The 26743-nt window shown below is 36.0% G+C and overlaps 1 long non-coding RNA gene across 1 annotated transcript; it reads right to left on the bottom strand.

The window, feature by feature from the left end:
* Window positions 1-1162: 1162 nt before the first annotated feature.
* On the bottom strand, window positions 1163-22840 carry LOC126649658 (uncharacterized). Its single transcript, XR_007631117.1, has 3 exons — window positions 22734-22840; window positions 9765-9877; window positions 1163-1264 (listed from the first exon to the last, which is right to left on the bottom strand). It is a non-coding gene; the product is annotated as an uncharacterized LOC126649658 (long non-coding RNA).
* Between the last annotated feature and the right edge of the window lie 3903 nt (window positions 22841-26743).

Below are 26743 nucleotides of genomic sequence, written 5' to 3'. Positions count from 1 at the left end.
GGGATAACAGAACACAGGGATACAAGAAAGCGAGCGGAATTCTCCAGCGTAGCTTTTGGAACGCTGCTGACAGTTGTTTGGAACAGCAGATATCACTTATTATTTTTTTGTGAGGATAACTAACATGAAGACTTCTTACAAATGCCACTCAAGTGCGGAGCTGGTGCTTTATGAGCTCAAAATAGTTTGCTGCACAGAGCAACAAAAGGCAGCAGTTGGACTTCACTGGAGTTGTCACACAGAGCACAGCTCTATCAGGCACACAAGGAAAGCTCTGAGGGGGTTAAAAGTCAATTGCAAGACCTGGGACCGGTGCCAATAAAATTGTACCTGGCCAGGCTTAAATTGAATTTTAGCTGCCAACTGTACATTTTCAGATCTCCAGAGGAAGCTGGTTCCTTCGTGTGGGTGAAGTAGGCAGAGGCAGCTGTTGAAATGGAAACCATTGCATTCAGACAACTTGGGAACTGATTGAATTGAAAATTGGACTTTCTTATGCCTTGATTTTTGCCTCCGAATGCATTGAGGAGATGCAGGTGGCTGATAAACAGAAATTTATCACTCAGCCAAGAGGTTAAAAAAACCCTCCAAATAAACAAGAATTTTGTCTTTTGGGAGGGGAAAAAAAAACCCTCAACAAATTCAACAATAAGGTAGAGAATCAGACTCTTATTTGGTATATAAATCAAAGGAGTTATTCTGGTTTACAACATTAGCAGACTTATGCCTAGATTACTTAATTAAGACAGTGCAAAAATAATGGAATAATGCATTAAATGTAAATATAATTGCATAAAAATCTTACCCCAATATTATTGCAAACCTAGGAATAGATCTGGACTTGCAAAAACATGAACATAAATGTTAAATATACATGCTCGTGTGCGTTTACTCCCTAATATGAAGAACAAATCCTAATTTTTCTAACCTGGACGTAAGCACAATAGAAGGCATGCTAATATTTTCAAATCCAACAGTGCACAGTAAGAATTCTTGGAATTAAAATTGTCACCTGTATGATGAAGAAAGCGGTGGGTCACGTCCTGCATTTTTCTGCCTACAGGATTTCAGGTAATTCTGACGTGGGGTCCTCAGGTGGTGCGATTTCTTTCAGCTTCAGAGGGAACTGCATTCCATTTACACCAGTGAAGAATCTAGTTTAGCATGTTAATCCAACTGAGTCCAAGTTATAAATGCCCTGCTGCTCTACCACATGGGCACCCACCTTGTCACCACTGATGGCCTTGGTGCCTGCTTCTACATCCTACACAGGAAAGAGAAAGTCTATATTTTATGTGACAATTTTTCATTTAAAAAAAATAGAGAGAGACAGAAAAAAATAAGGAAAATATTCAATGCCCTCCACAATAGGCAAAACTTGTAGTGTAACAGAGTTTACTGTGACTTTTCCTTACATATTAGTCATTCCTGGTCATTACTGAGTCAAGAGTTGCTCAACCTCTATCTTACTGAAAGCAGGATGTTAGAGTGAGCTTACACTCATCTGGTGTCATAATCAATAGTAACTACAAAAGTGTTCATAACATCATAGAAAAATATGCATAGAAAATACACTGTTTGTATTTCACTAATCTCAAGTTCACAGGCACCATTTTTAAGTTCACTGATAAAAGCATATTTTCTAACAACCATCTTCATCTCAGTTGAATTTATGGTGAAATGTTGTAAACCAAACTGGCAATCCAAGGTCTTTAATGATTTTTCCCTTGGTAACTTAACAAAATATTTTCTGATATAAACCAGAAGCTGAAATCCACCTCAATTTTTTTTTCCCCTTGAAACACCTTCTTTAGTGAAACATGAAGTGAGGAAAGACAGAGGTTAAAATCTAACCTTTCTTTACAAAACCAATAATACAGTAGTTGTATAGCTTTAGTGAAGCAGGATTATACAAAAAAAAATCTCATTTCCTGGTCATATACAAGTTGAAGATAGGAAAATAAAGCAAGAGCTCTTTGCCACCACGACAGTGTTTTGCAAAGTATCACGGGCTGCCTTTCTCTAAATTATCGATGAAGAAGGACTCATGGAAAGATATTGGCCTTAGTACTCCTTGCTGTGTTATCACATTACAATATCAACAGTTTCACAGACATAAGCCAAAAGGCTGGGGAGGGTGGGGGGCAGGGGAGAAGAAAGGAATGGAATAAAAGCCATACTTGCCTTTAATAACTACACACTTTTACAGCTCAGATCTATAAATTCAAACCTTGCCGGAGCAGATGTTTGTGGCAGATGAGGAATGGAAAGATGAGATCCCAAAGCACTCCCTGCTTACTCAGAACTTGCTTAGCAGGCTCTGGATTGTGTTCCAGCAGGGGATCACTCCCCCAGTGCCCAAAGTAAGGATGACACATAGAGCTGGAGGGTGTTGCCAGCTGTGTTTCCTTCAGAAGAGGTTGTTCACCAGTACAGGAGAGAGACAGCTCCTCAGTTCTAAGTGGGATTGGCCCCAATTCATTCAGACCTCTCAGTGTCCAAAACACACCAGAGTTCTCTCCTGGGCAGTGCATTTAGCCTGGAGATACACACTCAACAGTTGTGTATTTTACAGTCTATACTTCTTCATCCATTAATGGTACTACTGTCATCTTAGTAAGCGTGAGATTTTGACTTTTTTTGTTGTGAAGGAAGTAAATAGGTGCATGTTGTGAGTCTTTCCCCGCCCTGAATGCTTTGTCATAGAATAGTCATGTAATTTCAAAATGTATTTATGGAGAGAAACCATAAACAGTTCCTGACTTGATAAAGAAAACACTAATGAGATTTAAAACCATAAAAATCACCCTTTTATAAGAACAATGCTCCTGTCTCTTGTGTTAAATGCATCTCATGCCTCTGTATTAATTGACGGGCAAAAATTTTCTGTTAAGTCTTATTTTAGGTAATTACCTCACTGCTTTAAGGATGAAGTAAGCATTACCAGGTTAGTTCAATTCATATTGTACCTGTCAGCCCAGGTAGGTAACTTCAGCCTAAGCTAGATGAAAAAATAATGGCACCAGTGAAAAAATTAAATTAGAATAATAAGTGACCTTGTATAACTTTAAAGACCGTTTGACTTTCAGATAAAATCAAAAACTTCTATAGAGTGAGCACTGATTTTTATATGAAGCTTATTTTTAGCCTCAGTAGAACAGTGATGTACTGTTCTCTGAGGAATAAGAAACAAGCATCACGGTTAACTTAATAGGGAATTTGAATTTATTTCCTATTTAAACTTCAAGAAATTTTCACAAAGAGTAGAATGTTTTGGACTATTTTTAAAGAACAAACAGAATTCTCCCTGTTCATACTCGGTCTACAAACTAAAAAGCACACTCTGACAGCTGAATTAAATCCTCTTTGAGGTGACAAAATGGAACCCCAAGTACAGTACTTCCCTGGTATAATATCATTGAACAGTTCTAAGCCCTTTGTTCTTTCTAAGCCTACTTTGAAAAAGGAAAAGAGCAAAAATGTGCATGTGATATAATGGTTTTTTTTTTTTCTTTGGTTGTAGTATTTCTTTCTTCCTTTCTCCGTGATTTATGTGAGTGCATAGGAAAATTTGCAATGGTCAGAGACCAGAGAGCTCCCCTATTGTAAATCTCTTATTTCTTTTTTCTTTTTTTTTGTCCTTTTTTTTTTTCTTTTGTCTTTCCTAACACACACATCCTTTTTCCCTCTCCAGATGTCTTTCAAGCTCCTATTTAAACCACTGGTGGTTTTTTTTTTCCCCCCAGCGCCTTCATGACGCTTTAAATGTTTCAGCCTCTGTAGATGCAAAGTAACAAGTTAAGAATGCAAGGTGACCTGTATCATAGTCAAAAGAAAAGTAATAGAAACTCATTGCTCTGAAACTAGAGATATATAATTTCCAAACCTCGACAATATAGGTAGGTAACATTTCAAAGGGAAATATTTAATGTGTCTCCTCAAGACAACCTAATACACAGTTATGCCATTATCTAATTTGGTACATATTTAATTTGCAGTTTACAGCAGTATATAAGCTTCTCTCTCATTATAACAAAGTGGGCATTTAATCAGCAAATCTACAAAGGGCATACATATAGCAGATTAACCTCACCTCTTTCAAGGCAAATTTAATTAAATTTTGGTCCTACAGAAGTCGACAGAAATCTTCATACTTCGCAGAACGGGTCTAACTGTGATAATTTATAAGGGATCATCATATTGCTGTATTCCTAAATGTTCTAGTTTCATTATCTCACACAACAGTTTGAAGTTATTTTGCATTTTAAAGTGGTGATTTTCTACCTGGTAGTTTCACTGCTATGAGTTTTATGTGCCACACCACATGGTAAGAAAAAGTGTTTTGGAAGGCTTTGTTTAAGCTATGTTTTTGTCAGAGGTTCATCATTTAAGATATAGTGTTGTAAATGAAAATAATTGCATCGGTTTTTTACAGCTATAAGTTGCTAGAGAACAATTTTTACTTTACAGTGATGTGTTTTCATTGGCATTTTAATAAAAGGTGATTATCTAAAGATGGAATTCTAAAAAGGATTTGCCAACCATATTTTGTGCTCTTCACTCAATAATTTATGGTAACACGTAATTTCTTAAAGAACAAGCAATACGCACAACTTATTTAACTTGCATTGGATCTGAACTGGAGAATACTAAAAACAGTGATTGATTTACCATACTGGTAATCATAAAGCAAATAATACATTGAATGAGATTTTACCCCTAAAAGTAAGGTTTAAGGGTGAATTTATTTGGTATGTTAACAAATATCCATTTATGCATTTATCCAAATTAAGAGACATAGCGATAAACTGACATGCTAGGTTTCACAAAAGAATCTGTTATGGAATTAAATCAAGCTAATGTAGTTTTGGGCCAAAACTCTAATTCAAAACAAAAAAAAAACCTGCAAACCATAAATCTAGTTTTACTCTTGGGTGATCAAGCAGAAGCAGTTATTTTAATAAAATCCATCACTCTTGGATTGCACTTAAAAATTTTATTTGATGTTTTTTTCTTGCTGTGGATGGCATCTCATACTAATTGAAATTCTGGCTTTGTAGACAACAGACATTGCAAAACCCACAAGAACAAAATGTCCCTTTGGGTCATGAGCAATTTATGGTCAAGCGGCACAAAATGTTGAGTTTCTGAGGGAGAATTAGTTTGTAGCCCACCAGTAACTGTTTCAAACCAGATGCCTCTACTGCAATATATCACACTGAGAGTATCTACAGGAGCTACTACTATCTCTGAATTCCAAAATTTACTGCAGTTCTGTGGTAGATGGTTATGTATAAATTATTCGCTGTTACATGACCCTTTTTCAGCATCATGGATAGTGGGAGGTCCTGACTTTCCCGAGCGTCTTCCAGATCAGTTTTCTTTTCATTCCAGTCCAAACCATGGTAAAATTTAATATATATAATAACTGATAACTAATATCTGTGCTGAAGAGAGTCCAAGGAAAAGCAACAAGACTGATGGAATTTTAGAAGGCAGAATCTGAATTTAATTTGGAAAATGAAAGGTAGTATGATTAGCCTCTTTGAAAAGGAAACAAATGTGCACAGAGGGAAGCAAGGCACTGTTCACCATTTCCATCAGGTGCAGGGCAAGAAGGATCAGTTTAATTTGCCATGAGTGTGATTTAGATCAAATATTAGCAGAAATGCTCTAAGTGTAAGACAAGTTAAAGTACTTGGCAGAGACATCAGAATGATAGTTATTCCAGGGTTTTAAGAAAGTGTTGGGCAGCAACGTGTATGGACTGGCTAAGTATGTTTTATTTTACCTAACAGTAGGGGTCTCATGTCCCTTTAGTTCTAAATTGTTAATCTTATACTCTGCTTTTTGGTAGCCTAAACTTAGGTGTTTAAAAATGCCCTGATTTTTAACACATATTGATCACATAGCCTATTCTAATCAAAAATTAGACAATTATTCCAGTCACCTATCTGAAATGGAATCACTCAGACTCATCTATCGCTGTCTTGACTTTATAATGAAGGAAAACAAATTCAGATAGCAACTAAAAAAAAAGGAAAATAGATGCTGATACATCCAGATTAACCTTGTAAAAACCAAGGAGACCACAAAGCCAGGGCGTGGCCACATTTACATTGTGAAATCTAGATATTTACTGAAACTCAGCCATACGTATGGAGATTGCATTTGTCATCTCAAATTTCTAATGTTTTCCTTTATTTACTGAATAAAGTATATTAAATGTAAACTAAAAAAAATAATATTAAACCTAAAATATACTGTTTCCCTGCAGCATTAATCATCTTCTAGCAATTTGTATTATTTATAATGTCATGCATACAAAACCTATTTTGAGCTATGTAGAGATTCAACTTTTAAGAGCGAAAAACAACAACTAGCAACTCTAATAGAGTCCCAGCGAGGTAACACTAAGTTGCTTATAATGAGTGACTTACATAATAATTGACTAGTTTTCTTTAGCAGTATCAAATGCAAAGAGATAGCACTTTCCCTAAGCGTTCCTCAAGAAGTTAATGATCCGAAAAAGAACCATGTAAACCAGGTAATCACTTGCTAATTGATCTGCTACCAGTACTGCATGAAACACCGAGCAATTCATCTGCTGCAGAACCTTGAGAATACATTTGTGCTGTACCTTGGGATAAGCAGCGAAGATGAGCACCCAAATATTTATTACAGAAACAGAAAGTGTTGACAGCTCATTAGTGAGATAAATACACATATTCTCTGAACCTAGAGATACATTTTAAAGACCTGTGAATATGACGAAGACCCCACCAGACAATCCACCTCAGTGCCCACTGTGGAGGGTTTTTTCTTGCAAAGAGAAAAAAAAATATAGCAAGAACTATAACTTCCTTCAACTGAAAAAACCTCTGATGAGATCAGGTAGGAATGTGCTCTGAGGATGCAAATCACAACATTCAGAAGGTTTGTTAAGTAGCTGTTATTCGGTTTGGTTTTTTTTTCCCCCCTCTCTTTTCTGTTTTGTTGCAGTTGTTAAAGGTCATTATAATCCATTTTGCACTCTGGCACACATAAGCTGTCCTTTTTATTTCTCAAGGCTCAGACCATGTCCATTTCTATAAAACAGTAGAAGAGCCTAAAGAATATAATTAGGAAATAGCCTGCAAATGCTCATGCTGTATATTTGCACATCAGTCTCTGACATGCTTTTAAAACACATTGCTTCTTCATAAGTTCTGAGCATGAGGTAGTAAAGAGGGAAGAACAGGAGGAAAGAAATACTCAGTGGTTTGAGTGAACATCCAATGGTTTGGCTTTTTTTTCTGTGCTTGGCAAACAAGAATCTCAGAAGGGTTTTATGAATTTTAGTCTCTGTGTTCTACCTTTCCCAAGTGACTGTGCAGAAGAAGTTTTGCTCAGAGAGTGATATCTGAACAAACAAAATGTATGTGGCATGAGAATGCTCTGGAATCTGAAAGAGGTTGATAAAACTGCAGAGGCAAAGACCCCATATGACTCAACCAACTCAGCCATTCTACATTCTTTAAACATACCAGACTAGAGCACATTAATCAAGCAGTGAAGAGGTGAAGATGACACCCTGAATAAATTTCTAGCCAGAATTGATGACTGTAGAGGAATTTGGGTTTATGGTCCACATTAGCAATAGTAAATGATTTCAGTATTCAGGGACATATGATAGAATTTAGTGCTCTATCATTAACTTCACTTTCAATTAAATAAATTCTATCCACCTTTACAGTTTGAGCTGGAATACAGAATAAGGCTGCCAGATGCTGGATCTGATTTAAAGCAAATAAAATGGAGAAGCAGCATTCACAGGGAAAATATTACTTGTACTTTTCATATCAGTTTTCAGATGGAACTGATCAGAGAGAAGGTAAATGACACAAAAATTATTGTGATCACCCCCCTACCCCCCCAAAAAAACCAAAACAAAACCAGGAGGAGAAACAAACTGTCTTGAGTTGTACCAGTGTAAATGGTGTGTGAAAAAAGAATCTAATTGTCATTACGTGGCTGATAACAGTGTTACCTGATCTTGACACACACATATCACAGCTAAAATCAGCATTATAAGAAAGACATGGAAAAAACCCCAAACCAATAAAAAGGCAAAAGGCCAAGTAACACAGTTATTTTTTATTTTGCTCTTGTGAAGTCCAAGGATAAGAAAGAAATATTCAGAATGGAGAATATTAATGAAAAACCTAGTCTTTTAGTTATAAGATTAGGACAAATTCATAGGGCCATTGAAGCCCCTAGCCATTTTCTAAGTATACAGTAGGGAGGAAATCCATTTGATCTGAGGAAATCCTTTATAGTTTGCCCTTGCTTTTGGAAGCAGAAGTCACCAGACTCTTGGGGAGCCTTCTGTTCAAAACATGCAGCATATCTGTAGTCCCAATTACACAGGGAACTGGGAAAGCTATCAGAACAAGAGCCTAAAAATTATTTCAGTGAGACATAAATGCATATTTAACTGCATTTCTATTAAAGAGGAATTTCAGAGATTGAGGTTAGATTTTTAGCTCTCCATTAATGGAAACTTCTCCTTCCCTCTCATAATTACTTCTGTACTAAAGTTTCACTTTTACTCCTTCCTTTAATGGCACTGTTGAATGAATTACACTCCTGCCATCCACAGCTGCCTCTGCCCCCAGCTGCAGGCTGTTTTCCAATTCTGTTTTTCTCCCCTATTTTATATTCCTTTGGTCTTTTTTTTCCATTATGTTGAGCAATGGGTAGGCCAGAAAGACGCATGTGGTACGATGCAGGCTAATACCCTGTGTTTGATAGAACTTTATTAATACTTTTATGTCATTATATGATCTTTTTTTTCTCCTTTTCATGGACTTCTACATAAAGCTCCCAAAATTGCCTTCTGTGGCTAAAGCTTAGCTGACTTTGGACATAAGAGTAAAATGTATGCAGACATTGGCAATACACATTCTGCTGGCATGTGTAGGTACATGGATATATTTCAATCTGAAATTTAGAGAAAATGAGATTAACAGTGTCTAATCTTGGATAATTGATACAATTAACTGTTATTTAGAATGTACTGTACATATACTATAGAACACTGAGCTAATATTTTTTCTTATGATACCTTTCATAACCTTTAATCAATCCAATTTCCAGTTCTTCTTTTAATTTCCTTGATACCATTAAGTGGGAAATGGTTAATTGGATCCGTCTCTCTGTTGAAGGAAAACATTTTCATGTTCTTTATCTTGCCAGAAGAACAAATCAACACCTGAGTCTTTTTAAAACTCTACCAATGAAAAATGTAAGAAACAGAAAAACCATAAGAAAGCAAGTTGAAGGCAAATCAGAACCTTTTCTTTTTTTTACTCTATTAATACTCATTGAAGGGAGATCTTCCACTAGAGATTGAGACATATAGAACACAGGATGACACAAAGAAGTAGTAAAGAAATTATTTAGCTTCTAAGTGTTCAAAAGAACTGAAGAAATCTAGATGAAAGTAATACTGCATTAATGTAAGCACAGGGAATCAAAAACAAATTAATATATTAATTGTATTTTCTTTCTCTTAGTATCAGTGAAGTTACTAAAGATATGAGAAGACTGCATATATGGAAAACCTACGTATTTTTGGTTTACAAGTATCAATAATACATAATCATCAATGCTCATGAAAATGAAAGGAAAGAAGGAAATAATTTCATGCGAAGAAACCACTTTTCTTTCCAGAAACTTTCTCAGACTGGTCTTATAATGTAATAGGTGGTTAATATCCCTACCTGAACAGGTCTTTCTGTGGTCAGGGACTCCAGAGTACCTGCCTTCACCTGAAATCACACGACTTCCACAATGACTTTAAGGCAAGTATATTTGGGTTTCCCATCTCTTATTTCTGTAAGAAATTTAAGCTCTGTTATGTACAGGAAATGCAATCAAGCCATGGCTAACAAGAACAGCAAATGTCCAAGTACGATGTTCATATAATCAGAGGCAATTACCACATCTTCAAAAATGAACGATTCATCGAAATAAAACACTAATATTAAAAAGGGTCAACATTTCTTAAATGCATAGTTCAAATTGTTATAATTATTATGCAAGGCACGAATGAAAATTAATTTTCTGACAGGAGCACTAGAGAAAGCAGAGAGCCCAGCAGTTGTTCACTTGCCATAACACACCAGAGATCAAGTCTGGTTTCTCTGGAAGCAACAGGTTTAGGTTGCCTCCAAATCGAGCAAAATGGACCAGAGAGTCTGTTTCAATCTGGCAATTTTCTATGATCCTTTGTTCAGAGCGGACCAGATGTTTGTTGTTTTGTTAAGAATTCACGCTGTAATTGTTTAAAAAAAACCCTAGCATACCAAGGCCACACGTGTGGCACAGGTGCATCTTAACTGCTCTGCTGTGGGTTTCTATAATTAATCACTAGGATTGTGGATGTTCAACCAGGATTTTTGCTTTTTTTTGTTTGGGGGAGTTGCTTTTTGTGTTGATTTGTTAGTTTTTTATTTGTTTGTTTGGGGTTTTGGGGGGGGTTGTTAATTTGTTTGTTTTGTTTTGTTTTTTCTTTAAAGGCTACTGTGCCCACCGTATTCAAAAGAAGAGAGAGAGGGGAGAAATGATTGAGAACTGCAACTACCAAGCATCAGACCAACACTTCTCTGTGTTTGTGCTGGGTTTGGCTGGAGTAATTTTCTTCACAGAAGCTTGTATGGGGCTGTATTTTGGGTTTGTATTGAAAACATTACGGATAACATAGAGATTTCTTTTTTTATTACTGAGCAGGGCTTACTCAGAGCCAAGGCCTTTACTGCTTCTCACCCCACCCCACCCCACCCCACCAATGAGTGGGGGCACAAGGACTTGGGAGAGGACACAGCCAGGAGAGGTGACCCTGAGTGGCCCTTGGGATATTCCAGACCACAGGGCATCACGCTCAGGATATAAAGAGGTGGAAAGAAGGAGGAAACGGGAGTGTTTGGAGTGATGAAGTTTGTCTTCCCAAGTCACCATCACGTGTGATAGGGCCCTGCTCTCCTGGAGGTGGCTGAACATTTGCCTGCCATGGAAATCAGTTTCCTTATTTTGTTTGTGTGGCTTTGGCTTTCCCCATTAAACTGTCTTTGTGTCAATCTATGATCTTTTTAACTTTTATCCTTCCAATTCTCTCCCCCGTCCCACGGGTGAGGTAGTGTTGTCACACACAAGGTCTATGAAAGTATCCTGCTGGTTCCAGTGGGAGTCTTACCTTTCCCAAAGAAAAAAATCTAGAAGTAAAGCCTTAACCTGTACAATAGGATAGTGTAGGCATTAATAAACATTATTCATTAAATATCAGAAGAGAGGAGATCTACTTGTCTGTAAGAATAAGAAAGATGAAAATTCCTGGGGGAGGGCAGGCACTCAGAAAAGGAAGAAAAATACTAAACTAATATCAATCACTTCTCCATCAGAACCCTCACAATTCTCCAATAGAAGGGAAAACTTTTAACTCTCCCATGTTTGGTCCTATTTTGCTTTTTTTTACCTGTACCGTTGTTCACTTCTACATTCAGTGCAGAAGGTATAATTTGAGTTGATGTACGAAAAGATATTTAGGATTAGATGTTCCTCTTGATGCCCTGAGCTCAATTTTCATCTGACAGGCTGACCTCAAGAAGCAGATTTGTATCATTTTATTGTCTTTTTGTCTGATGGACTGAAAAGAAAAAAAATATAAATTGTACACAACATGCAGAAGAAATATCTAAACTAATATTTTCCTAGTGCATTACAAACTTTCTTTTTCCAGGTTTTATTTTTTAAGAACTTATTTTCACAAAAGAAAGAAAAAAGCTTGCATATATAACCTAATTTTGTGGTTCTCTTGGCTTCTGGATATTTTCCTTTGCTACTCCAGTGTATTCTTAATTTACATCTAATATTCCAAAAAGATGAAAATGTTTACTGTAATTTCTACTAATTGTTTAAACACACATTTGATGCTTTTGAATCTATTGAACTTACTTGTTTTATTCCTGAGAGTGATGAATGTATAAGTGAACGACAAAGCAAGTTTCCTGGCAACAAATATATTGAAGTGTGTATAAACAACTGTTTTTCTGATTTAACAATTATTTTATCCATGATTTAAAAATATAGAAATCCATAAGAATCAGGATCCAAGGCCTGGTCGTATTTATTTTGGGTAGGGGGTGCAAAGGTTTGTTTTAGAGAAATATTTTTTTAACCCTTTTTCAAATTAAAATAATCTGCAAGTTTCAAAATGTCACCAAAATTGTTAAAGTAATTAGAGATGGGAGATCTTAACCAGAACGTTGTTCAGAGCTGACCAAAATAGCTCCCAATAATGAGAATATTTTTTATTAAAGAAATACATGTCCAGAGTTTAGATACAACTGCAGAAAGATGAAATATTTGTTAATGTTTTTTAAAAAAATTACTTTTGTTTCACATAGTATAAATTACAATATTACTTACCTCAAAATAGAACCCCAACACTTTAAATAGCGTATAATATAAAAATGCATATTCTGATACTAGAAAACATGTTCGTGATTTCAAAGAAATTTTTGGGTCATCATTTTGAAGGAGTTACACGTTGGTTTTTTTACCTTTTTGATTTCCCTATTGCTTTCACCTTAAACATTTCTGAACATCAGTAATTTGAGGTATGTGGGCAAATATAATTGCCTTAAGTAGGTCATGTGGGTTTTAAGGATCAATAGAAATCAAGAAATAATCAAGGCTACCAAAAGAGCATGCAGTGTGGTTACATATAAGGACAGCTATTTTCTGTTATTAAAAACTTTTCAGGAAAATAACGAACTACATATAACCTTTTACACATATTACTAACATATTTTATTCATCTCCCTTTAAAAGTTCTATAAGATCCTTTATATCCTATTAATTCTCTTTATCATCACAACATTAAGTACCTACTTAAAAAATCAACATATTACGACAACAGAAATACCACTGTAGCTCAGTGGTATAGACTTTTGCTCAGTTCTAGCTCCTTGCTAGCTAAATCTTCCCTAACTGACATATTTGTTTTGAGAAATAAATGAACTGTTCTAATAGCAAGAAGAAACACTGGAAGAACGGTAACAATACTGAGGGAAGCATCTTAAAACTAAAACTCTGTCATCAGTCAGTACTTTTTAACTCATGAACGATCTCATGTCTTAAAAAAATACTGGTTTCATATACTGGATGGCTTCTGTTATTGTTCCAGGGTTTTAAATTTATGCTGCTCAAAGCCTGTATTTATCACAATAGAATTAGTTTCATGCTTGACATTTTAAATGCCAGGCATGAAAGTATAAATAATATAGATTAATATATACCTTATGTTCATCTGAACTTCAAACACACATAGTCAAGTCAAAAGTGCTCACAGTGGAGCTCTTTATCCATCACAACATAGTGTAATTCACTCTGCTGATTCACTTTGAACCTCACGAGCTTTGTTTGTAAGGTATGATCTCCAAAACATGACGCTACAAAAATTGAATAGTGGTTCTGTATGAGTTTCCAAGACACAGTGGTGTACAAAATGCAGTCATACTTTCTCATACTGAATATATATTCTTTGACGTAATAGGCAAAATTCACCTTCTTGATAAATATGACAGCCACATTTTACATCACCAGTTCAGGATCAGGTACATGAAGATAATCTTTGCCTCAATTGCAAATTCTATTTTATCATCAGTAAGACCCTTCTCCTCATCCCTCCAAAACACAGAAACAAAACCAGACCTTGAAACAACTCCATGCAAATCTATCCTTCCACTTGCCCTACAACTCTCTAAAGGAGTGATTACACAGTCAAAAAAACACACCAAAACCAAAAAGCAAACAAATAACAACAAAAATCAGAAAAAAACCCCAAAACCAAAACTACAATCAAAACTGTTATGGAGAAACTTTCACCCCAAAATGAAAGGAGCTGGAGATTTTATGGAGTTTGTTAGGGCTGTGCTCTATTTCATGTGGATGACTATGAGATCCCCTATAAAGAAAGCAATCCAGGGAGATAGAAAGTGAAGGTATATTTAGAGTTGCCATCTCCTGACCTTCAAAACCCAGAATTCAGATTTGGTAACTCGTGTCTTTTGCATGGGCAAAGTCTGGGCACCTGCTGGATTCTCCACCTTGTCATCAAGAAGGGTTGTCCTTCACTCCTTTCTTCTCAGGTTTGAAACTACTGGGAGCTGGGAAAGGGAAGTTCCTGTATTTCATAAAAGAAAAGCGTTTCCAGCTGGCCTGATGAGGGACATTTTTTTTCGTGACAACACACCTGTGAGCTGAAAATCATTAGAAAAAAATTTAAAGCTCTAACCAAAAGTACGAAAAAGGAAGGTAATTTTGAAATGGGAAAAAAAAATCTAGATAGAAAAGTTAATTGGTAGATATGTATCAGACCAGCATTTGCTCTCACAGTCCCACATCTGGTAGCTTTCACCACCAATAACTTCTTTTCTCCCCACAACATTTCAAACAATGCAATGTATTTACTCAATACTTCCCTGTATGTTCAATGAGAAAAAATGGACATTACAAATTCACCTACCTCCAGGGACTTTATACCAATAAGGATCAATCTAATTCCAATGCCAAAAGATGTGGGTAATGGCAAGAACAACAGGTTGTGGCTTTTTTTCAAAAATTTTTTTAATTTAATTTTATTTTTTTCTAATTTGGAACAAAATACAGGTATGTCCTATACATCTGGTGTTTGTTCTATGTTATCCTTGTGAGTTTCAGTGAGTGTCCATGGTGTCTGAGTGCCAGTGAATGAATCCCTGGTGCATTACAGCATCCTGCTACCTTGCCTGTGTTCTGTGGTCTTCTAAGGTAAACAGCTAGAAAACCTGTATGGATTAGAGCAGACTTCAGAGCCGCTCTGAATGACAACCTACTGTCCAGTCCAATTCATAAAATAAATGTGAATCATTTCTGCTCTACTTTGGGTTCAATTACTGACAAGTGAAAAGGTTTGATTTGAAGGAAAGTTCATTCTAAGGAAGAAGAAATCACAACAGGAAAACCTGAAAAGATTAGCTAGATTTTTTTAACCTAAGAATCAAAGAGAATACAGGACTGTACCAAAGAGTTTATAGCATGTAGGAGCTAGAAAACACTGAACTATCACTTTTTTCTTTAATGATTTTTTTATGGGAAAAAGAGCAAAATGGAAAATGCAACCAAAATTGACTTTTCTCCAAATCTCTTCTCCTAAAAATATGTCTTAGAGAAATTGTGACAGTTTCACTACACAAAATGTGTGATCTTAACATATTGTTTGAAAAGACTCTTACACAAGAGTCTTGGAATTGCATAACCCTTTTTCTAGAGCTGCTTCTTCTCAGTGATTCCTAGGTTTTCCTTCCTAGTCCAGAAAAGTGCTCCTCCAAGAATTAGTGTTTACTGTATTGCAGTATTTTCTCTTTGGGTTTTTTTTGCATAGTCTGATTTTTCTACTTCATGTTTCCAGTAACTAAACCAGTCACTGGAAATGGCACATGGGCTCATACCTTTCTTCTTGAAAAAGTGTTTAACAAGTAACTGATTGGAACTTCCCTTGCTGTTTTATCTATTTTCTATGTTTTTTTAGTTCTGAAACAGCAAGCCATGCCTAGGTCTGGAGGAAGATTACAACTGCTTAATTCCATTGTCTGAAGGCTTTTGAATTTGCAAACATAAATCTTTTTGGTTTTCTGTTTATACTGAACGAAGCATTGATTTGCAGATGGACTATTGGTCCCTTACTTTAAACAAACCTCTTTACACAAACAGGGCTTCTCTTTGCCCACTTGGACAACAGCCAAAGTCATGCACAGAAATGTCAGTGCTTTTAACTGGCAAGTGCATTGGAGTATCCAAAGCAACATTAGTCAGACTAATTGTATACCAACAAATCTTCTAAAGGTTAAGTACAGCAGAAGAAAAAGCAGCTAAAGCAAACTTATTAACAGTCTCAATATTTTTTCCTGTTGGTCACGCTCCTAATTTCTTCTGTTGGAACCTAATATAGAATATACAGGACTGAGCAAGTAGCACTGCCTCATTCTTGCAACTGCTTTTCAGCTGAAAAATCCTAAACCTTTTCAGAGTTACCAGAAAATCCTGAGAAAGCCTAGAGAAGCTGGTGGATCATGTCCTTGGATCAGGGGCTTTCATTTGCTCAGGTGCCTGTGCCAGGACAAGAGTTTTCAGACTCTGAGACCTGCTAAGACATTAATGACCACAGATTACAGAGGCTGCCAGTCCTGTTTTGTAGTTTGTTTGTTTGCTTTTTTTCTGTTCTAGAAAACTCTACAAAAGGTGCTGCTTTTGCTTTTCCTTACTTTATAGCATATTCTTAATCCTGTGTTCTCCCTTTGCATTCTTATTTCTCAAAGTAGTGCTCATTTTGATTTTTCTTTCCATCTGCATTTCTGGATGCTCAAGTCTCATGTCTGGATCTTTTCAAATTTATGAGGACCTGATAAAGTGTTAGATAAAGAAAAATAATCAGGGTCAAAGGAATGAAATCAACCTGTATCATTTCAACAAAACAGTCATTTTATTTCTTCATGAAAATAGGACCATTGCTGTATTTTAAAATAATTTTTGTGGGGAACCATGCCAGGGCCTGTAGGTGTACAGAGCAGCTGGAAAAATAGTGGTATATGTCATGTATTGGTTTTGCTTTGTTTTGTTTTTCTGGGGATTTGTTTGTTTGGTTGGTTTGGTTTGGGGTTTTTTCCTCATGTTTTTTAATTAAAAAAGCCCAAATCCATTCAAATTTAAGTTGGGTTATCTATCCATATGATAGAATTAGATGGGGATTATTCTAAATAGGAAATGGCATTCTAAATCCTGGGGATATCTGTGATATTTTCTTCTTTTCTAGGCAGGGAAGAGATTCAATGGAAATCAATGGAAAGGATTTTTAAGGTATTGGAACAATATACCAGTAAATGGTCTGGTTCAAAGTACAGAGGTATTTTTAAAGAATATAATCTATTGATCATTTTAATTGATAGACTAAAAATTTTGCTACATAGGTAATATTAGGGAAAATCAAGGAGATGAATATGTCATGGAGAACTTCACTGATTAGTTATTAGTCTCTTTCTCACATTAGTAGTTTTCTTCTTTCCTTCCCACTGTCCCAGCACACAAACCCCATGTCCTCACCTACTCTGAGACAGGACCAAGCAAATGGACACAGGATCAAATTAGCAGACAACAAAGATCTTTTCCATATTGAACAGGCCATACAGGTGGACAATTAGGTTCATGAAAAGGGCATAAAGCCCTTATCTGGCTTATTCAGAGAACAACAGTCTTGAACAAACATGAGAGAAAGCAACCGAGAATAAACAGATTTCTCCTGGAATCAGTCCAAAATAAGTCATGAAATGTTACCACTGTACCTCAACAAAGAGTGTGACCCCGGAAAGTATTTTCAAATAGAATTTTGAAGGTATTAACCTGAAACACTTAATGTTTATTTCAGGTATTTAACAGTTTTTCTTTTATTTTCCTTTCCACTGCTTCCTGGAACCTTTTCTAGAGATCCCTCCTTGTAGTAGGCCAAGTGTCCTTCAGGGCAATGAGGTCATGCCTGGCTCTATTTTCAAGTAATCAGGAAAGTATCTCAAGCTTCTTTTATGCAGGGACCCTTCAGGGACAGTGCCAGATTTCTGGTTCCTTTCCTCAGTCTGCAGGTACTGTGACTCAGACTCCACTGGTTCACTGCACTGGATGCCTGCCCCAGCCAGGTATATGAAGCTGTTGTTAATCCTGGAATTGCAGTAGAAAACTGAATTCCCCAAATTTTCTCTCCACAGCTTTGCTGGAATTAATGTCTGATATACACTAGGGAATTGCCCTTCTGTCTGGAAGAGTGTTCAGGCAGTCTGAAGTGATCTATGAAGCAAATGAAGACTTACATTTCAGATGGGATACTATTAAGTATCATGCACATTTCTAGAGAGTAAATGACACAGAAAATGTGCAGGAAGGGTGACAACAGGAAAAGCAATGGTGAAATTAGTAAGACAGGTAAGAATCAATGCTTCTTAAAAACCTCTACTACCTCCCTCCCTCTCTCTGTTACAGAGCTTTGCTTCCTAAATTTGGAGCTGCATTACTTCAAACTCAACAATAATGTAAACTAGGGATGCTTCTTACAACCTGGGTTCTTGATACAGATTTTACAGAGGATAAACTAAAAATCCCACCAGGGAGAAATTGCTTCATTGTTCCTGAACAGTAAAATGTTCAGAACTCAGGGACTGAATTTGAAAAAGAAACACACACTTTCCTGCAAGTTCCCTTTCCTGTGGTCACTATTAGCTAAGGATCCTCTGAGAATCAAAGAACTGTTGAATTAGTAGGATGACTGTTCACTTATTAAGAAAACTATGGAATTTTATTAGTATTGCAACACATTCAGAGTGCTACAGATATGCATGTATGTGTCAGGGCTTTAGTAGTCTTCTTCTGAAGGATTTATGTTTAACATGTGTGTGATTAAACCAGAACAAAAATTTGCATTGTGGTAAACTTTCTTTCGAACCTTCTATTCAGGTTCTAATGGAGAAAAAAACATACATATTATTAAACAACAAATAAGAAGCCAGAGCTGATTTTTTCCCCTCCTTTTTCCATCTCCAAATTTTTACATATCGAAATACTATCACTATTAACTCAATAAATTCAGTATGAAAAATATTCAGAGCACTACACAATTATGTTAAGCATCAGTTTGCTTGCACTGGTTACCACTGGGGAGCCAGAGCTACTAAAATTGTGAAGGAATTGGGTATAATTTCTACACACGCATCTAAATCCGTAATAAGTGGTCATGAGCAGGGATTTGGGCATTTAAATTACTGCAAATTGCAATCAAATTTTTAATCCATATTTAATTACATCTTAAATATTACATCTGCAAACCCGCAGTTCTAATTTAAATCGAAAATAAATGTTTTCAGCAGTTTGGAACACAGAATAAGACAACGTATTCAGTACTCTAAGCATCTGGTCTAGCCAGATCCTGCAGAGAGTAGCCATTTAAAGTCACTTATTAAATAATTAGGGAGGTAGTTATAGGCATGTCATACCATGGAAAGAATTCCAGTGACAACAGTGGGTTTGTAACAGGAATAAATCATGAATGAGTAGCAAAAATTACGCACTTAGGTTATAGACAGTTCATCAGGAAAGCCAAACAAAGATGAAAATGCCTTGTGGTTTAACCTTAACTTGCAGAAGTTTCAAACGATGGCAAGTGAGCAGCTGAACACCACGTTTCTACAGAGGGGCCTGATTACAGCGGGATTATGCCATGAATCTGAGAGCCTCAGGTTCCAAAGCAGTCTCTACTGCCTACCTGTGCTCTGCATAATTAGGTCTAATCACAATTACAGGACTTGGGATGGACTGTTGTCAGAAGAACTCAATGTTTTTGTTTTCACTGGACCTCAGTATAGAGGTCCTAAGAACATCCACATGAAGGACACAGGAAAGATCTGTTGTTCATTAACTGGACAAAGCAGTAGGACATACATCACCTGTCTGGAGATCATCAATGCTGTGTTGAACTAGCAGCACCAGATATCAGTAATGTATCCAAACATACACACAAGGTCACCGTGTGTATGTGTAAATAAAATGTACATGCTGCATATATAAACACACATGCATTGTGTGTATAATGTGTCATTACATTTCATACATATCTATTATACACACACAGACATGGTACCTGCCCTTGAACATTTCAATGCACCACATGCACACAGAACACCTACAGAATATCAATTCAGCAGGATTCTGCAACATCTACATGAACAAGGAAATGCAGAAGACTGTGCGTGTTAAAAGTGAAGCCATGACTTTCAAACTTTTAAGGAAGAGTTTGACACCACATTTAGAAGGCTCCTAAGACAGAGAGGCAGTAAGAAGGTTCTTGCAAGTGTGACCTGGCAAACATAAGTTGGTAGTTCAAGAAAGCAACATGTACTAGAAGAATATTCAGTAGAGGCTTAGATTTGGGAGCAATGGGGTACAACTACAGAACCGAGAAGGAAATGTTCCTGGAAGTTTTGTTTTGAATAAGCCCTAAGACTGGAGAGGTGGATCAACAACTGGGAGAGCAAAACTAGCATTAACTATGAAGATGCATTAGGACTCCAGGTACCCCAAGACTGCCAAGCTGATTTGAGTTTAGAAATTAGCCTTAGGACATGAAAAATAAGGCAGCAGCATTTTTAGAATAGGAAAATGCCTTTGGTTGGTTTAGACAGATTTTCTGTCTATTTAATGCTTTATTAAAAACTTTATCCTCTTCAAGTCCTTACTGCCAATTAGTGTCAATTAACATAAATTTAATCAGCTTTCTTCTGCTCCCAGTACAATGCCATAAAAGCAATGCAGCTCCAGTAATTTCAGTGTGATTTATACCACCGTAAATTAGATGAGAACGAGCCTTAATAGGTGTACATTGAAGTGTGTGTTCTTAAACCACAGTTTGTAATGTGCCCCAACACAGGTAACAAAATTCCTATGGGGCACATTTGTGATCATAAGCTAGACTTTTACTCTAAGTTAATCCAAATGATTAGCTTTTCATGCAGAGCCTTGCAGGCAACTCTGAAGAGGTAATATCATACAGCAGCTTTAATTATGAGTAAACTAAATCGTAGAATTGCATCAGTAATTTTGAACATAACTTAGTTTGGTTAAAGCATCCAATCATGTTTCATAAAATACATTAGAACAGAAATCAGTGTGGATATTACAACAGTGTTGCTGCCATGACAAAGGTCACCTGACTAGAGATTTGGAAGATGAGGTTCAAAGTAGATAACATATAAATCTAAAATTTTTATACTGGAACACTGAAGAGAAAGAAAAAAAAAAATCATCAGAAAAACCTTGGGAAACATCAATAATCTGCTTTCAATAAAATATACATTTACTTCACAAATTTAAAAAGGGGGGTCTAAAGAGAAAAAACTTTTTTTAGCAAACCTCAGTTCATTTAAAATTCTTATTTGTCTTTTCACATAGTATGTCAGTATATCACAATTTCCCTCTAAGGAAATCTTGGTGTTCAACACGTAAAAAGAAAAAAAATGTGACAGGAATGACAGAACCAATTGGAGAAAATAGTGCATCAGAAAGACATAAAAATTATGCAAGGAAATGAAAAGACAGAAGTTATTATAAGAAAACCAAATCTGCAAATATTACAAAGCCTACGTGAAATACACCACAGAATTAGGCAACAAGTAACAAAAAGTCTAGCCCTAAATGTGTTTCATGAAATGACACCTATTTGTGAAAAAGTTAGCTTAAAAGTACCAGAGAATTAGCAACACTTAAAAGTACCAGAGAATTAGCAACACAAAGAAAATACAGAAAAACATATATAAAGAAAAAGTATCTGAAAGAAAGGCTAACTATAAAAAACATACAAAGTAAGTAACGCTTGCAACAACAAGGAATCCAAAATTAGGAACAGCAAGGACTGAACTGACCTACAACATTGCAGCTTTACAGTTTCTGAATAGACATTTTCATGCAGCTTTTAGGCAAATATAGTGCTTGAATATATACTTTGGGGTATCTGGATACCGTCTGCAAAAGGCAACTAACAACTGAAAACAGTCGGATGCTTTCAGCATGCAAATCAGAGGACTCTGATGTTACAGACTCTGGATGCTCCAAGTAATAGGCGGATCCTTGAACACAGTTTCCTGTGCAGCTCAGAGGTTTTAAATTCAAGTACAGTCATTAATGTCTTTGTAGCACCTTTGTATTTCGTAAAAATTGCTAGAGAAGACACATAAGAAAAATGAGAGTGTATATTTCATGTAGCCTTTGTATGCAAGTAGAATGAGACTGAGTACTAAATGAAAACGGTATATGAGATAAAAGGGAATGTGGCCACATCCTTAAACCTGAGAACTGTGAACAGACAACCAAAGCAGAGATGCAAGAACAAGCCTCATGCTCCTAACTTACTAATTAGGATTATTTGACTTATCAGCTTTGGGTTTATCTAGTCCTGAAAGTATTAACTTCTCAATAAACTAAGTCTGATTAAACCAGAGAAATACAAAAAGGAAAAACCTATCCCTTTCCTCTCAATTTTTCTGTTACCAGTTTGAAGGCTCAAGCCCTGCAAACAGAATAAGCTGTTATTACATTGGTAAATGGTAACAACAGCCAGGGACACAGTGACTGTCAACAGAGAGAAGACAAACCTTTTCTTACTAAAATCAGAAGTTACTTATTGCATAACAAATAACTGTGAAGATTCAGTAATTCTTGTAGGTTTTGTTGGGGATACGTTTTAAAGTCACCACCATTCCTTCCTCACAAGAAAGTTGTTGGAAGTTAACAGTTTTAGAATAAATTCAAAAAACCTCTTTTTGTCAGTATTCTTTGATAAAATACATTATAAATTGAAGAAAACATGCTGGAAAGATTCTGGAGAAACTCGCCTTGAGAAACACTACATTTTAGTGGAAAACACAAGTCCTTCAAGTGGGATTTCACTGAAATCATAATTTAGGTACTTAATACTCTTCTTCTTCCTGAGGGACTGTAGATTTCTGTAACAGTTAGAGGAGAAACGTTTCAAAGATAATTGTAACTTATCCACTGGCAGTGGAGGTCTTACAAAGACCTCAACTCTCATTTAAAAGCACAAATGAAATCTCCAGAATTACCTTGAGTTCACCAACGTTTTACGGCTGCCATATTCAAACATTTGACACTGAGCATCCTCGGGGTGATGGAATCCTATTCTTGGCTGTACAAATCTATGAAGAAAGAAAATTAATTTAAATTTACACAGCTGTAACAGAGTAAAGAGAAGCAAGATTACAGCCTATCAAAGAAAGAATGAAATGAAATACAGTGTGAGACAGGCATGTGAAGAGTGCATCAAAGAAGGGGTTGTTTAGCAACACTAATGGGGAAAGTATTAGATGGCTAAAAAGAGAACAGAATTGTGAAAGAACTGGCTGAGTTACAAAAAGAGTGCAGACATTCCAATGAACATTAAGGGCACAGCTCCACATCGTTAGGTGTTGCTAAGTAATTTTCTTTTTCTTCCATTGTGAATTGAAAAGGACAAAATATTTCAAGTCCTCACTTGATTTACTAATAGTTTAACATTAATCAAGCTTTCTCACATGCAATAAACTAAACCATCTCTCTCTGGTTCAGCAACGGAAAAAAAAAGATTGAAATAATGAGAAACAGAGAAAGATCACTGCTGCAATCTACTCCTTTTCCAGAGACAAGTAGTCTTTACTAGTACTGGACTTATTTTTAAGGATATTTTATTAAGATGCTTTCTTTCTTGCAGATTCTAATACCTTAAGGAATCATAAAAACAGCTACTTCAAGTCCTACTGCTTTATTACTTTTCTCCAGTTTTCTTTACTAAACTCATTACTAAATGCAGAACTCTGCAAATTTTAAGATAATTAAAATATAATGGTGCTTTCAAAGTATTTTTCAATCAATTCACTGTTCTGTTACAACTAGTCACCTCAATGTTTGCAGTGCAGCAGGACAAGCATTTCACCTTTTAACCTCTGATCTAAAATATATATATATATAAAAATGTTAAGTATGAAATCAAGTATCAGGGATTTTTGTTTTCTTCCAAGTCTGGACATCAAGTTTTTGTGTTTTTTTTTGGTGTTTGTTTTAGTAATTCATATCATTCACCCCCCAAAAAGCCCATTGACATGCTTTTGAATAGGTCCTTGAAACAGTGGGGAAGCATGAAAAACCTGGCAGTCTTTGTGTGAGTCTCACACAGACATGAGCTTGACTAAAATTTCCAAGTGGAAACCCTTATTTATTGCCTTCATTGTGACCTTGGCAGCTGCACAGCTCAGGAAGGTTTCATAAAGTAGAGCTATCAGAATATTTTTGGAATGCAGTTGATAGCACTGTTAACAAGCTTGCTAGGTCTGTTTTCTGCACCCACTGCCAAATCGATTTGTAGTAGAGTCATGACTGTAACCAATTTCTTACAGTTAACAACTAATCCTGAATGAATCAGCCCATTAAATTCCTAATTATACATATGTACATATATTTAGATGGACCTGGATGTAGCCCATGTTTTCACTGTATTGAAGAGGGGGAAGACACTGAGTGATGTGAAAACACATTCATGAGCCCTGCTAGCGGGTTAATGTGGTTAGTTTAGAAAGCCTGAAGAGTTTCATATTTTATGGCCTCTGATTCTAACTACTTTTTTTTTTATTAAACATGCAGATCCTTCAAGCCTCTGACATGCAACTCAGGTTTATAAACTTGACATGCAAACTCATGGTTTATAACCATGTTATAAAAATCACAGGGTGCAATCAGGACTCCTTCGTTTCCTGAATACAAGAAGTGTGGGAACTGACTATTCTAGATATGACCATGTTGTCCTACCTTACAGAATGTCACTCACCTGGATAAACACCACCACTGCATGCCAGAGAACATCATGCTTTACTACCAAAGCAGAAAAAAAATTATTTCTCGTTGAAAAAAATACTCCTAGTTGTGGTACTCTTATGACAGTCTTAGAAGAGTTTCTTTTAGACTACACCTACATTAGATAAACAAAACAAAACCTCTCTTTCTCACATAAGCACCTAGCCTATGTGTTTACTTTTTGTATTTACAGGAATCCTATTCTCCTTGTTTCTGTGATAAAAATTTAATTGTCAATAAATTATAAATCAGATGTATGTATAATTTATTATTTTAAATACATATTTTATCTTTGAGCTTTTGAAAGAGGGAGATACTTCAGCTGTTTTCCTTTAAGGTCTCAGTAGTTTGAAAAGTTCATGAATAAAGTATGCTCCAAGCTGCATTTACATTCTTATAGTGTGTGCTGTAACAGTAGAGATCTGGTTTTCTAGATGTACACTTTTAGGTCAACAGGATTGTCTTAAGAATAAACCTTACAGAAGTCTCTGGGATTTGATAAATATACTTTTTCTTATCTCCCAGCACCCTGGACACCTCCCTAACATACTAACATGCTTGCCCTTCTTTGGTTAGAAAACTGTAATACTTTCTGGATGCACATACACATCTGTGTTGGTACCTGTCAGATGTTTCCTGCACTCATTTCTTTATTAGAGACATGAAGGATTTACCTCTTTTGAAACAGAGAAGTCTTAATTCTACTACAGAGTGATTCAGAGTTCTTCTGAGACGGATTAGTTTATCAAGTAGGTTTACTTAATTTCTACAGTTAAAAGGCCACATTAGGGTTTCAGTCATTACAAAATGAAAGGCATTTCTTTATTTCAGAATTATCTGGACCTTAACAGATGCATTTGAGATTAGAGTTTGACTATTTTATCTTGCATCTGCCACACAACTCTCAGAGCAAAATGCAGGTGGTCTATTGAAATTAATCTGCCTTGGGAAATATACCATATAATTTTTTTTTTTTTCCCAATAAAGACAAAGCCCTACAGGCACTTGTTTGATTCAAAATTCCTTTTAACTTTCCTAAAAGCAAAGTGTCGCCCAGGTTACCCTGGAACTCAGCTATGGCTTTGTGTCAGGACTGAAGATTTTTCTGCATGAAATTTCATCTTATAAACAATCATATCTTTTTATCTATTTTTCCCTCAAATTTAAAAGTGTTTGCACAATAGAAAATGCATATTGAAGATAATTATGAATTTATGGAGAATTTTGTCAGCAATGTGGACAGACAGACAAAGATGAGGCAATAACTTACTATTACTTATAAAAAATATACAACCTTTGTACTGCCAGTACTCTACAGAGGCAAGTACTTTAACCTCCTCTAACAAATTGCATCTACACAATAAATGACAAGAAATTCTGAGGAAAAAAAGAGAGGGCATAAGGAATGAATGGGTTACACTACAAGAACAAAATAAATTTTGAAGACAGTGTCAGCTTGTTTTGCAGTTCTCCCACAAAATTAGGCATCACTCTATTGATATAATGTCTCACACTGTCTGTGCAAAGAAAGATATTTTAAAACCTTATTTCTTCCTTCAGAAAAGCTTTCGCATGTTCGTTTAACCATGGTTAAAATGATGCATGTTTTCTCGTATTTGTTAACTGAAACATCAAATGACTAGCACAATCAATTTTGATGAGTCACTGCACAATGTGTGAGCTGGCAAACATGAAAATAGTCTCAGAATTAAAATTATAATTTGCATTCTCAGGAGCAAGTGTTCTGCAGCTAATTAGTATTGAGGGGACTGAAAAAACCCCACACCAAACTCCTCATATCTCAGGTGAACTATTCACATATTTGAAATACCTTCAATCAGCCAAAAGTATCTGGCACACATTTGCAGTCTGTATGCACAAGGAGGATTCAAAACAAGCTCTGACTAAAATCTCAGGGCTAAGTAACTGAGTTCATCTGTTGCAAGCTCCCTGAAAAAGGTGCAGTGATTAATAGCAAAGCTGTGCTGCTGTGTCGGTGCATACAGCACTTTTAAGATTCTCAATGGGCCACAGAGATTTTGGTACCAGGGTCTATTTCATCTCCAAGCTCTGGTTCAGGAACCAACCACTTTCATCACATTTTGGCACTGTACTAACTTTGGAATTTACCTTGGGGTTTCAGGCTTTCTTTTGTTTGTTTGTTGGTTGGTTGGGTTTTTTTGGGGGGTGTTGTTTTTTTTTTTTTTAGTTGGGATTTTACTCTGTTAGG

This window comes from Myiozetetes cayanensis, unplaced genomic scaffold, assembly GCF_022539395.1.
Source record: "Myiozetetes cayanensis isolate MyiCay16 unplaced genomic scaffold, myiCay2020 scf5-8, whole genome shotgun sequence".
NCBI classification, from domain to species: Eukaryota; Metazoa; Chordata; class Aves; order Passeriformes; family Tyrannidae; genus Myiozetetes; species Myiozetetes cayanensis.
The sequence above is the reverse complement of the archived record's forward strand: the minus strand, read 5'-3'. Positions and strand labels throughout refer to the sequence as shown.